At 50.2% G+C, this 14,787-nt stretch overlaps 1 long non-coding RNA gene across 23 annotated transcripts in view; it reads right to left on the minus strand.

The window, feature by feature from the left end:
- Positions 1-14,787, minus strand: part of LOC133757518 (uncharacterized) — a 261,209-nt gene that overhangs the window by 88,566 nt on the left and 157,856 nt on the right. For 22 of the 23 annotated variants that reach the window (XR_009865670.1, XR_009865679.1, XR_009865665.1 and 19 more), the window contains one exon: positions 14,428-14,558. This is a non-coding gene — a long non-coding RNA (uncharacterized LOC133757518). Of the gene's footprint in view, positions 1-3,531; positions 3,589-14,427; positions 14,559-14,787 lie in introns of all 23 variants that reach the window. The other variant, XR_009865669.1, reaches the window with a different exon arrangement.

Here is a 14,787-nt window from a genome sequence, read left to right on the forward strand (position 1 = left end):
TGACAGGCAGAGTGGATAGTGAGAGAGAGAGACAAAGGTCTTCCTTTTGCCATTGGTTCACCCTCCAATGGCCGCCGCAGCCGCTGCACCGTGCTGATCCGAAGCCAGGAGCCAGGTGCTTCTCCTGGTCTCCCATGCGGGTGCAGGGCCCAAGGACTTGGGCCATCCTCCACTGCCTTCCCGGGCCATAGCAGAGAACTGGCCTGGAAGAGGGGCAACCAGGATAGAATCCGGCGCCCTGACTGGGACTAGAACCCGGTGTGCCGGCGCCGCAAGGCGGAGGATTAGTCTGTTAAGCCATGGCGCCGGCAGTATTTTTTAAAAGAAGAGAAAAAGAATGAAATGTGAAGCCAGGTGAGAAAAAATGATGACACTTGTACAAAGTCAGTCCTATTTAAAGTTAATCATCATACTGACCATGACCAACGAGAGTTTCTGACCAACATCATGATTTATAGTCCATCAAATTTCACCCTGAGAAACACAGTTTCAGCATTAGAGCAGCCAAACGCTTGCGGCTACAAAGGGTCAGCAAGGCGAGCTCAGGGGAGGGATCCCTGGCGGAGGCTGCCACGGTCTGGATGGTTGTGTCCCACCAGATCCATGCAAAGAAGTCTCAACCCCCAAAGGAATAGAACTTGGAGGTGGGGAGCTGACAAGGTGATGAGTGGAGCCCTGGTGAATGAGATTAGTGGCCTTATTAACAGAGGAGAGCCCGGAGAGCTCCCCACCCCCTGCTACCACAGCAGGACGTGGTGTAAAGGCGCCGTCTCTGAACCAGACACTGAATCTGCCAGAGCCCCGTCCTGGGCTTTGCAACCCATGGAACTCTGCACCACTGTTGTTTACACACCACCCAGCCCCCAGTTCTGTCTACACCCACGTGAATACTCTAGGACGGGCGCAAAGCCCAAGTCACCGGAGGAGAATTGGTCTTGCTCCATAGAGAAACCCTTCTTCACTTGATGACTGGCAGGTGAGCAGGTGGCAGGAGCCTCTAGGACCTGAAGGAGGCCATGGTAATCTGAAGGTCACAGGAAGCGTGTCAAAGTCAGCCTGCTGGGGGCCCCACGCAGAGGAAACCCCCCAAGAAGCACCGGGCCCACATTTTCTCGCCGGGCCAGCACCACTTCCCCTTGTCAGCACTACCCCTGGTCTATTTTGACAAAGCTGTTTCCACCCGGCATGGTCCCACACCCCTACAGACACCAAGGAGCCCTGCTCACCCTGGGGACTGTTGATCACTGGGCAAAACCCAATGCATTGCCTCCCAGTGCAGCAGGCTGTGGAGACGGGGGGTTGCTTGGAGCCCCCTGGGAGCCTGCAAGGCTGTGGGTAACTGTGAGACAGGCTGGAGCCGGCAGGCAGGGTTTCCTGGCATTGGGCTGCAGGTGGGTGGTGGGGGTGGCCCAGCCCTGGGCCTCCAAGTGAGAAGCCTGGAATCTTGCCTTGAGCTCAATGAATGAAGGAGGCCAGCTTAGGAAATACAGAAATACAACTTGCCCACCCATGGGGGTTCCATGAGGGACGGGGGAAAAGACCGGTTGTTTTGTCAGGCAGAATTTCAGATGAAGAAGGAGCCACTTATTGAAAACAGAGAACACCAGTGGGGACACTGGGGTTTCAGAGCAGCAGCTACTGCATACAGCGAAAATCGTCTGTAGGATGGGAAGGAGGTGGGACTGTCAGGCAGGAGAAAGCTAGGGGCCCTGCGGAGCCCCGCTGGGGCTGTCATCACTGAGAGCAGCAAACAGAGCTGTTTCCAGGAGTGTGGACAAAACAGCACCCTGGACCAGAGGCCACTGTGGCCACTGATTCAGCGTGGTATGTAGGGTATGGCAGTGTTGCTACAATGACATTGTCAGGAAGGGAGGCAGAGGAGAGCCAGACCCTCCACCTTCCTGGCTTCCGATCTCCTGCTGGTCAACCAAGCACACAGGGCCCCCAGTCTGTCAGGGCCAGAACCAGGGGTCACAACCCCTGTATACTGGGCAGGTACAGGTGACAGGCAAAACAGCTAAGACCTGCTCACCAGGGGCAGATCTGGAGCCTGCGGCCAGGCCAGCATCCTAGCTCCCCACCCAGCACTATGCTTCTGGTCCACCCCACCCCCACCTCTGCTCTGCTGCCTGCCTCTCCCTGTAGAGGACTGAGTTAGAGACCCCTGGCTAAACAGGAAGCCAGGTGGGGATTGTGCCTCACATGTAAACTCTGCCATTCCCATTTGCTGTGCCTGAGGTATTTCTGATGGAGGAAGCCCACGGGCTCTGGGAGCAGAAGGCAGAACAGGTCTGGGCGGTGACAGAGGGTAGGGGGCGGGAGGACACAGTGGGGGGGGGAGCAGCAGGAAAGGCTGGGGTAGGCAGGCAGGTCAGGAAGACCAAGAGAGTGGCAAGGACATGCAGATCCAAACAGGGACACTTGCAGAGGCCCGGGAGCCAACATGGGGTTCTGACTTGGGAATGTTCCAGGCAGAGCACATTCCGGAGTCCCTGGCTCAATGTGCCTGACTCATCTTGACTTCCGCTCAGGGAGGCCACGCTGCCACAGGGAAAAGTGCAGGGTTCCCAGCCCACTGCTCTCTTTCTGACCTCTCCGTTTATTTCCTTCCCATGCTAACCAGTGTGGGCCAAACAAGTCTGCTAGAAAGTGTGTGGGACGTGGCGACAGATTAGAGCTGGGGCCGTCAGTGTGAACTCAAGACACACAGGATACCTAGGAGATGCCGATGCATACGTGTATGTAGCAGGGTTAAATGCACATGCAGATTTCACAGCTGTCATCAGAGAGCATCTTTAAGAGAGCACATCCCAGTGGTGACAAGCACATCTAGTGCACTTGTCTCAGTTCCAATGTCTCCAATAACATGAACCATGGCTCCTGGGAGAGATGGCTGATTCCAGGTCTGGGCAGGAAATTCACAAAATAACCCTCCTGGAGTGTCTTATAGCAGCACCAGAAAGTACGGACATATAATCAATCCTACAGCAAGGAGGTATGCCAAGAGAATACAGGCAGCAGCTGAAAGAGCCAAACAGCCAAAGCTGGAGAACCCGGAGCAACAAAATAGACTCATATTGCATTATAACCTAAGTGCATTATACATGATACAATAAACAGTCACAAGCTCACACAGAGCTACATAAGTGCATGGAGGAGACTCCTGCAGAAGCGGTCCCACGTGACTGAAGTCGATGCTTTACCCACTAAGAAGGGTGAAAGTCTGTTCCTCAAGTGTGGGCCGTGCACGGTGACACCCTTCCTAAGAGTACGGCACAGAAACCAGGTCCACACAGAGTGTCTCTGCAGGGGAGCAACATGGCAGACACCACCTGAGCCAGCCGACCTGAGGTGAGGTTGTCTGTCCGAAGTTACTCTGGCAGAGCAGAGCTTCAGCAGGACGTGGTGTAAATGGCATTTTACTCTGTGATCTTCCCCCTCAACCTCACACAGAACCCCAGGCTGTCAAGAGAAAAATGTCAGACAAGTCCTACTCAAGGGACATTCTACAAATACCTGTCCAGGACTCACCACTGCCAAGGTCTTCAAAACCAAGATGCCCGAGAAGCTGTCACAACCCACAGGAGCCTAAGGAGACAGGATGACGAAATGTCACGTGGAAGGGAGGGTGTGGTGACAGCGCCCACAACCATATCTGAATGTCAGTTTGATTCCTGGCTACTGGGCTTCTGATCTAGCTTCCAGCTAAAGTGCCTAGATAGCCCAACAAGCTGGGTTCTTGCCACCCACATAGACCCAGAAGGAGTTCTAGGCTCCTGGCTTCAGCCTAGCCCAGCCCTGGCCATTGCAGGCATTTGGGGAATGGACCAGCAAGATGGAAGCTCTCTCCTTCTCTCGCGCATGCGTGCTCCCTCTTCCTCTCCCTCTTCCTCTCCCTCTCCCTCTCTGTCTCTCCCTATTACTCTGCTTTTCAAATAAATAGATAAATAAAAAGATAAACAAAAATATGTATCATGGGGGCTGGTGCTGTGGCATAGCGGGTAAAGCCGCTGCCTGCTGTGCCAGCATCCCATATGGGCACCGGTTCAAGTCCCGGCTGCTCCACTTCTTTTTTTTTTTTTTTTTTTTTTTACACATATTTAATGTCAGAATTTGAATTCAAGTACAAAAATTAACACATGATTTCAACATTTAAAAACTGTAACATTTCTTATTCAAACAATACAGTGAATATCAAAAACACAAATGAAGCACAACTATAAAAACCTTAAATACATTAACAGCAAAATTATAATTTATTCTTGTAACAAATAATTATTAACCAAAGTATTTATAGTTATTTACAAGGACCACAATGGCAGGCTGTATTTTCTTTAGTACTGCATAGAATTTGCATCTTATCTTTTGCCTCATTAATTCTTTCTACATAATGGCTGCTCCACTTCTGATATCGGCTATGGCCTGGGAAAGCAGTAGAAGATGGCTTAAGGACTTGGGCCCCTGCACCCACGTGGGAGACCCAGAAGAAGCTCCTGGCTCCTGGCTTCAGATTGGCACAGCTCTGGCCCTTGTGGCCAATTGGGAAGTAAATCAGTGGATGGAAGACCTCTCTCTCTCTTTCTGCCTCTCCTTCTCTCTCTGTGTAACTCTGACCCTCAAATAAATAAATAAATCTTTTAAAAAATATATGTGTCATGTAGAATCTCACTTAGGCGCCAGGTAGAGAAAGGGCATTAGGTAAAAGCTAATAAAATAAAAGGCTGAGCTTTAGTTAACAGCAATGTGTCCAACCTGGTACATTCAGTGCAGCAAATGCACCACACGGATTCCACCTGCTCCGGGCAGGGAACCAGGTGCAGGACATAAGGGAACTTTTGAGTGATCTTCACAGTTCTTTAGTAAATTTAAAATTCTTCTAAAAATAAAGTTCATTTTTCAAAAGTGTATAGTGGATGTGCACCTAAAATGGAGGCGGAGAGGTTGAAGGAACAGAAAGGAGACACTTGGGAGGGAACACCTGAGACGCCCCCTCCACCCTCAATAGGGTCATGAGCCTGAAGAATGAACTGGCACAACTGTGAAGTTCTGAAGCAGCGAGGGACTGTGGCAGCCATCTGCAACAGCACAGACAGGGGAAATCAGGTCCGAGGACCAAAAGCCAAAGGCCAATGCACGCTTCAGCATAGCACCCATTGGTGAAAATCTTCAGGGCCATGGGAGCATCAGAATCACGTCACCTGGGCCTGAAGACAGCCCTCTGCAAGGCAGGGAACCAGGCTTCCTCCTGTAGCAGGGCAGAGACCAGGCTAAGGGCCCTTCTCACTCCATGGACACTGCTGACCCTGTTGCCTCCCAAACAGTCACTTTCCTGGTTCCCCATTCAGCAACAGCAGGGGCTAATAGTTAAGAAAAAGATGAGGCTCAGGGAGGAGGAACCTTAGGTTGGCTTTTCTTTTCCTGATTTATTCTTATGAAACAGTTCCTTAACCCAACACTTTCCAGGCCTCTCATCTGCTTTCCCATGGGCTTGAAGCCAATATGCGCAAGCTCCGACACAGCAGAAAAATGTCTAAGTCAGCAATGCTGAACACCACCATACAACACCTGTGCAAACCAATTCCTAATTCTTTTTTTAATTAGAAAGATCATATAGGCCAGCGCCACGGCTCACTTGGCTAATCCTCTGCCTGCGGTGCCAGCACCCCGGGTTCTGGTCCCAGTTAGGGCACCGGATTCTGTCCCAGCTGCTTCTCTTCCAGTCCAGCTCTCTGCTGTGGCCCAGGAGGGCAGTGGAGGATGGCCCAAGTGCTTGGGCCCTGCACCTGCATAGGGGACCAGGAGAAGCACCTGGCTCATGGTTTCGGATCAGCACAGTGCGCCAGCCATAGCAGCCATTTGGGGGGTGAACCAATGGAAAAAGGAGGACCTTTTTCTCTGTTTCTCTCTCTCTCACTAACTCTGCCCATCAAAAAGAAAAAGAAAAAAGAAAGAAAGATAATATAGATGCGATAGAGCTCTATTTAGAAAGTTTACTTCTTTTCATCACAGCAGCAGAGAAACAGAGAAAGAAAGAAAGTGAGGGAGGGAGAGAAACACAGAGAGAGACAGAGAGTGAGGGCGAGAGCGAGAGCGAGAGAGAGAGAGAGAGAGACTCTTCCATTTGCTGATTCACTACCCAAACGCCCACAGCAGCCAGGGCTGAGCCAAGCCAAAGCCAGGAGCCAAGAGCTTCATTCAAGTCTCTCACATGGGTGGCAGGAACCTAAGCACTTGAGCTATCATCTGCCATCTCCTAGGATGCATTAGCAGGAAGTTAGATCAGAAGTGGAGTAGGGGCCAGCACCATGGCATGGTGGGTAAAGCTACTGCCTGCAGTGCTAGCATCTCCACTTTCGATCCAGCTCTCTTCTATGGCCTGGGAAAGCAGCAGAAGATGGCCCAAGTGCTTTGGCCTCTGCACCCATGTGGGAGACCTGGAAGAAGCTCCTGGCTTCTGGCTTTGGATCAGCGCAGCTCTGGCTGTTGTGGCCAACTGGGGAGTGAACCAGCAGATGGAAGACCTCTCTCTCTCTGCCTCTGCCTCTCTGTAACTCTGCCTTTTGAATAAATAAATCTTAAACAAAAAAAAAAAAATGGAGTAGCTGGGACACTCTGGAAAGGGATATAGGAGTTCCAAGTGGCAACTTAAACTACTGTCACAATGCCTGCCCCCAATTCCCTGTGCTATGGTTTCATCTTTGGAGAAAATTCCTCTGGATGCAGGATGCCCTGTGATGCAGTATGGATGTGTCCCCCAATTTTCATATTTTGAAAACTTAAATCCCAAAGTTATTTAACCTGATGATATTTAAAGGGTAAGACCTTTGGGAAGTGATGAGATCATGAGGGCTGTGTCTTCATGAACAGATTAATCTATCCATGGACTAATGGGTGAACGGGTTATCATAGCGATGGCTTTGCTATAAAAGCAGCTCCCAGGGCTGGCACTGCGGCATAGTGGGTTAAGCCTCTACATGCAGCACCGGCATCCCATATGGGCACTGGTTCAAATCCCAGCTCTCTGCTATGGCCTGGGAAGTCAGTACAAGATGCCACAAGTGTTTGGGCTCCTGCACCCACATGGGAGACCTGGAAGAAGCTCCTGGATCCTGGCTTTGGATCGGCACAGCTCTGGCCATTGCAGCCATTTGGGGAGTGAACCAGCTCATGGAAGACCTTTCACTCTGTCTCTCCATCTCTCTGTCTGTAACTCTACCTCTTAAAAAAAAAATCTTACAATGAAAAAAAAAATCAGCTCACTCTGACATACTTGCTGTCTCACCAAGTCATGACCCAGCAGGAAGGCCCTCAATGCCAAAAAGATGTTGGCACTGTGCTCCTACACTTCCCAGTCTCCAGAACGATGAGCTAAGACACTCTGCCTCCCACAACAGACACGCAGCCACTACAGCCAGCTCTGGGAGGCGTCAAAGCTAGAAAGCACGCAGCGAGCACCAACAGCAGAATGTGATTCCCAGGAGAGAAATAACAAGGGCTCCAGGCCTCTGGGGTGCAAGGCTTCTAGAAGGCCGGCTGCACTCCGGAAGGAGTGAGGGAACGAGAGGCCTGGGCCCTGAGTGCGGCCAAAAGTAAAATCTGCTGGCCTGTGAAGTCTGCCAGGATCCCGGGAGGGGCAGAAATGGGAAAGGTGAGCACTGGGAGGAAAGGAGTGCCCGTGGAGTCCGCTCTCAGACAACAGTGAGAAGAGGCCCGGAGACATGGAGTCACCTGATGAGTCGCACTTACGTTGATTTCGCAAATGGTCTGCTCGGTCCTGAGCGCTCCTAAACATTAGCCTCAGGTCAGGAAAAAGAAGGGAACCTGAAATCATGCAAAAGCCTAGAGCACCTGTGTGTGCTCTGTACATTCCACAGGAAGATTCCTTCATCTGCTCACAGGCTGTGAAGAATAAGTCAGACAATCATACAAAGCGCTCAGACCTATGTGAAGACTACATTTGAGCGATCACAATTCTTATTAGCACTACCAGTAGTATCTTCATCATGATCACAACTAGCAATCTCCCCGCCCCCACCACTGATACTATCCTACACTACAGGATAGTATCTGCTTAGAGGTGCCTAATAGTATCTGTTAGAACTCCTAATGCCAAGGCCAGCATTGTGGCATAGTGGGTAAAGCTGCCACCTGCAAAACCAGCATCCCATATGGGTGCCAGTTCCAGTCTGGACTGCTCCACTTGTGATCCAGCTCCCTCCAGATATCCTGGGAAAGCAGCAGAAGATGGCCCAAGTACTCTGGCCTTCCAGCTACACCACCAACTCCCCTTGCAGACAACCACTTGGGAGACCTGGATGAGGCACCTGGCTCTTGGCTTCAGCCTGGCCCAGCCCTGGCTCTTATGCTCATTTGGAGAATGAACTGATTGATGGAAGATCTCAATATCTATCTCTGTGTAACTCTGCCTTTCAAATAAATAAATCTTTTTTTAAAAAAATCCTAGTGCCCATTATACTCCAAGAAGCAAACTCGCTGATTGGTTGACTGATAAAATGTACAAACAACTGAAGAAATAAACAAATGAATGGATTAATTCCTATAAAATGGGATGGGGGTGCTTCTTAAGAGGGAGGAAGTCCGATGGGTCACAAAGAGCAAGACCAGGAGTTAAGAGCTGTCCCAAGTCTCAGGAACCTGGTTCAGTGTTCAGCAATAATCACGTGAGCTTGGCAATGGTAAACACAAAGTCTGGACACAGACAGAACAGGACAAAAGTGGCTCTCACGACGCCTCGATTCAGGATCCTTTATTTAAAGATGGGGTTTTGAGGAATGAAAGGGGACAGCTGGGGCTCAATGCTCCAAGGATGGCTTTGGGACAAAAGAGGTCAAACCAGCTGCAGGCTTCAGTCTGAGATGGACACAACCTTGTAAATTCAGTGGCTGGATACATCACGTCTGCCCCAGAGTGGTAGTACATGTGTCAACTTCAGTGGGCCACAGGGTGCCCAGACAGCTGGCTCCACGGTATTTCTGGGAGTGTCCATGAGGATGTTTCCGGTTGAGATCATCATTGGAATCAGCAGACTACGGAAAGCAGATGGCCCTCCTCTAGGTGTCGGGCAGCACCCAGGCCTCTGAACATCAGATGGCAAGGTAAATAGAAAGTGGAAGAGAATAAGAAGGTGGAGGAAGGCTACACTCCACACTGCTCCATCGCTTGAGCTGGGACATGGATCTGCTCCTGCCATCGGCACTTCCTGTTCTCAAGCCTGAAATCTGAACTGGAGCTCACATCGTTACCTCTCCAGCTCTGGCCTTCCAGCTACACCACCAACTCCCCTTGCAGACAACCGATTATGGAACTTCTCAGCCTCCATAACTGCGTGAGCCAACACCTTATAATAAATAATCTCCTTTCAGTAGAGAGGAACACGCAGCTATAGATACAGATACAGAGATACAGAGCAACTCTCATCTCTGTTGGTTCTGAGTCAGTGAGGAACCCTGACCACTACATGCTGCACATCTAAAAGCCTTAAAGACAGAGATGATCCATTCTCACAGTTTGATGCAGCACCTGACTCATAGCAGGGAGATGGTCAAGACCGTGGAGGGACAGAATTGCCAGTCGCCACACAAGATGCTGGGGAGATCCAAAGCTCTGCTCCAGGAACAGTGGGCAGACCACCATCATGGGTAGGACCCTAAGCACAGTCCCAGCATCAAATCCCTTCCCACGAAGGCACTGATGATGGGAAAAGACTCTTATCAGAAGAAGTACAGCTGAGGGGTTGGGAGAAGGCAGAGACAAGAAGAGAGGAAGAGAGAGAGAAGGATGGAGAGGAAATCAGTACAGAGAACAGAGGACCTACATGCTAATCAGACAGGGGCAGTGCAGGCTTAAGGGCCTGGACTCAGAAAACCCATGGTCTCAGTTGACAGCCATGGCCAACTGGCAGGAGAGTCTCTAACAACACAGTCTCTCCAAGCCCCCAGTTCCTTCATCTATGAAGTGCAGGGGTCCACAGCAAGCTGGTGTCCCTCCCTGGGATTTCCCTCAGAGAAAGAACGACTCTTCCCGCCTTTGACCCAGACACCCTGCATGGCAGCGTGCTGCAGGCTCTCGGCAGACATTCATGCGATAGAAGGACAAGGGACAAGCAAGAGTGTTAGGAACAGTCAAGTCCTAAGCAGATGGCAATGCTTCACTCTGTTTCCCAAAGCATGTCAGGGTTGCGGTTTGGGGGTACAGGGAGGGCTTTGAAGATGAGGCTCTTTATGCATCACTTTGAGTGTCCAGCCCAAACTCAGTACCCTCAAATTCAGTCAACCCAAGAAAAGATTCCTCAATCATGTCCCACATGCACCTGCCACAATTCTCCAAGACCCGGAGCCGACCATCAAAACATGGGCAGCCTCGGGAAAAAGACCAGATGGTCATGGAAGTCGCATGCTGCTTAGGGAGACTGAGTGCAAAACCCTGGGGAGATCACAGGAACTGAGTAGTGTAAAGCCTGGCTGCTGAAGACAATGACAATTATCATCCATGGTAATAACTGCGGTGGTCATTCAGCTGAATGGCCGCCTGCTAGACGCATGGGCCTGAGAGAGACTCACACAGACTTCCGTCTTCAGGGCTGGGTCTGGCCACTGTTCCCTGCCTCTGCACAGCCCATTGCGGGCAGCACTGGGGAAAGCTTAGGAAGCTCCATGTCACCTGCGGGTGCAGCTGTGGCTGTGACTGCTCAGTGACAGATGTTATCAGAAGAAATAAAATTAGGCACATTTTCCCCTCCACTGACGAATCCCTCCTCTACATGTGCCCTCTAGTATTGACATTAATTGAACTCTAAAAATAAATGCTAGGTCAAATGCAATTCACCAAAAACCTCAATACGAAACCACAAGAAACAAGTAGTAGAAAAATGGGCCCATACTTTGAAAAGACCTTTCTGTTTCAAGTGCAGAGTTCCGAGTGGGCCGGGAGCTCTTTCACCAATGCAAACAGTGAGTACCGGAAGCCACCTTCACACAGGCACCCTGTAGCTATGCATGGGGACTGGCTCAGGTCCACGAGCTATCTGAAGGCCTCTCAACAAAAGCCAGAGAAGACTGACATGGGAACAGCAGGAAGGTGGCCAGGAGATGCTCCCAGGGAGGCCAGGAGCCCAAACCAGCAATGTGGGGGTGCAAAGGGAAGATTCCAGGTGTCTTCGTCTGGCTAGTACAGAATGCTTGAGACTGGGTAACTTATAAAGAAGAGGTTATTTCGGAGCCTGGTTCTGGGGGATACAAAGCCCACCATGTGATGGCCATAACTGGTGGGCTCTGGTGGGGGCCTCATGGCAGAAAGGCAGGCACAGGTGGGCAACAGAACTCTCACAGCAGCAAACCTATTCCTACAAGAAAAGCATCAAGCCATTCACAAGGGCTTCACTGCCATGACCTACAAACCTCCCACTAGGTCCCACCTTGGAGGCTCAGGGTCCCACTCAGGAACTCAAACCACAATACCAACTGATGAAAAAGAAGCCCATCTGGTCTGCATGTCCGACCAGGGGCCAGAGTGAGAGGGAACAATACTGGAAGAAGAAGCAGGTAACAGGGGCTCCTGCCACTCCCTTTCACTCTTTGGGCCAACTCTAGTCCTCATGGTCACCCAAGTATTGGTCACTTTGCAGCTGAGAAGAGAGAAGTTGGAGATCTGTAAAGGTCTTGCCCAGGGTCACACAGGAAATGTAAGGTGGTGCTGGGGTGGTCTCCAGGTATCTGACTCCATGCTCCTGGTACCTCTGTTCCATGGTAGGAATTGCACCACGGACCAGGCTCATATACGGGCAAGGTGCATATGCCTTTCTAGTGGTGTGTGGTCCAGGTGCTGACTTCTAGGCCGGGTGCAGATACTTCTAGGATAAGCAGATCTACATGCACAATGCTAATGTTTAGGTCTTTCTCATGCCCCTGTCACAGACCAGCCCTGTCCCAGTCCTCTCTTAGGATTATGGGCCTTGGATTCCAAGCACCTGTCTCAGCTCTGTCTTTCCAGTGTTCACACAAGGCAAGCAAGACTGCTCATTTCCATAGCCAGGGCATCAAGGCTCTCAGAATCTACCCTAGTGACCAGAGTCCCTTCTACCCTTTCTCCCCCACAAGGTTAATAGTTGCTTCCAGCCCTCCTGATGCAGTAGGGAATGGTGATTGACAGAAATGTCTATCGCCCTGTTATGTTCACTCCTGCCCCCAAAGCTAACCACTTGGCCCAACACTCAAGGACTGGTGGAGCCTTTGATGGCTGAAGCCACATAGGCAGTGCTCCTGCGGGAAGGCCCATCAGAGGTACACGTTGCAGATGAGAGTCAACAGCCCAAGTGGGAAGTGAGATCCTAAAATGAAAATGAAGAGGAGATGTGCGTGCAGGAAGTTACAGAGCACAGACAGTGCTCTTGCCCGCTAACTGGCAGTTTGGCTCCTGGTAAGCCTTACTCCCAACCATAACTCAGCAGCTGCAAGAAACAGCTCACTCTCCAGGAAACTGCCCTGCATGGGAGAGCCCCTAAGTCCCAACATACATGGTCGCCCCTCTGCATCCATGGGTTCTGCATCCATGGACTTAACCGTGCATCAAAAACATTTGGAAAAAATAACTGCATCTGTACTGAACACGTACTCCTGAATCAATACAATACAACAACTATTTACACAGCAATTACACTGTATGGAGCACTGTAAGTAATCTAGGCATGACTGAAAGGATATGGAAGGATGTGCATGCATTAAATGCAAATATTATGCCATTTACGTAAGAGAATTCAGCATTGTAGATTTGGGCATCTGCAGGGGTCCTGGAACAAATCTGCCACCCATACGAGGAGACCATTCTACTTGGTGCACGTAGGGCACACCAGGCGTTGTGTGTCTTCCACCATGACTGGAAGGCAAGGTCTCAACTGTTCATCTCTGTGTCTCAGGAACGGCCAACACCAGAGCAGATGAGAGATACAAATGTACTTGGGAACACTTTGTATCTGAGCCATCACCTGCTGCCGCCCAGGGAGTGCATGAAGCAGGAAGCTGGATGGCCAGTGGGGGAGCTGGGACTCCGAAATAGGATGCAGGCGCTTGGAAATGTTTAATATCCAACACAAGAGAGCCCCCAGTAGCACAACCATAGCCTAATTCTCTGCTGCTCTCTTCAGTGCTAATTTCTTTGACTTTGTTCTCACCAGCCACACTTTCTTACCCCTCTTTCTATCCGTGCAAAAGTTCAGGTTCGTTATAGGAATCACACTGGGTTCTTTTCATGTTATTCATTCTTCCCAATATCTTCTTTAAAGAAAAGCAAGCAACTGCCCTCGTTCTTTCCTCTGAACTGGTAAAAAAAAATGTCCTCTTTTGCTTATCTGTCTCCTTCCCTCTTCTTTCCCCTGTCTTGACTCCCTCCCTTTCATTTTTTCATTCATTTGTTCTCCCAACATCTACACTGTGGGGCCCAAAACTGGGCCAGACACTGTGCCAGTTACTAAGATACATAAAGAGCATCCTTATTCTAAACAAGTTCGCCAGCAATGGGGGAGAGAGGCAGGGGAGGGGCTAAGAGAAACTTCTACAGAGTGCAGTAGCCTGGGGTAACTGTGGCAGGTTGCCTGCTGCAGTCTGGCAGAGTGCAACTCAGCTGGGGGTAAGAAGGTGGGCGTGACCAGGAGGGGATGCACAGGCTACTTTCCAGGCAGACTTGAGGTCAGGTGAAAGATACACAGAACAGACTTGGAAGGTCTTCTACATAGTAATTGGGAGCACAAAACACCTCTTCCAAATTTCAGTATTTCTTCCACCATCTCATTTAAGACCCGCAACATCTTCATGAGGGATCCGCCGACATCTCTATTTCACAAGTGAGGAAACCAAGGTTCAGACCATGTGAGTGATTTCCCCAAGGTGAGGTAGGTAGCAAAATTCAGAAGCCCCAGGTCTGCTTGAAGGCCAGTGCCCTACCATTTATCCCAAGCAGGCTCATGCTCAATGTGGTCAAAGCATGCAATTCAAAGAGGAAGGAACAAACTCGGAATGGAAGAGGAGCTTCTAGCGTGGATGCTCCAAAGGCACTCTGATCTGATTCAGTAACCTCTGCTCCACCTCTCCTCCTCTCCTCAAGGCAGCCTCCACACCCTAGCAAGACAGCTGGAACATTCCATACTCTCTGTGAGATCAGAAGTGGGCTCGGAGATGGTGGGCTCCTTGCCCAGCTGGAGCCAGAGGGAGTACTGCCTAGGCACAAGACCAAGTGGACTAAACGCTGAGTGCCAGGTCAGGGTAAGGGGACAGGAAGCCAGCTGCCCAAGCACCTGGGAGCAGCACAGGAAAACTGGTCAAGTGTTCCAGAACCACCAAACTTGTGTTGTAAGAAATCACAAATGCCAAAAGCCATTCTGGGTTCCACAAGGCTCATGAGCAGAAAATCCCTTACCTCAATTCTCCAAAAGCCAAATATTCCAGCTTCTACGCAGGGAAGGACAGTTCCTAAGTCCTTCTGGGGTTCTGAGTGGACGCACAGTTTTTTCAGACTAAAAGTGTCGAAATTCCAGGTCTAACAGGAGTCTAGAAACATACAAGAGGAAAGAGAAGTATCAGTGTAGGGCTCTACTTTAACAGGTGTGCCAATGAGATGTTCCATTCATTTGAAAAGTAAGGACCATATATTTACTAGATGCTAAATGAGAAGTACCAGAAGAGCAGATGCTATTATATGCCAAGCTGTGTGTTGGACACTGTACATACATCAGCTATGTAACCTCACGAGGCCTGCTTTGAGAGTCCCACACTTTGT

The sequence above is a fragment of the Lepus europaeus genome, chromosome 4, assembly GCF_033115175.1.
Source record: "Lepus europaeus isolate LE1 chromosome 4, mLepTim1.pri, whole genome shotgun sequence".
Lineage (NCBI taxonomy): Eukaryota > Metazoa > Chordata > Mammalia > Lagomorpha > Leporidae > Lepus > Lepus europaeus.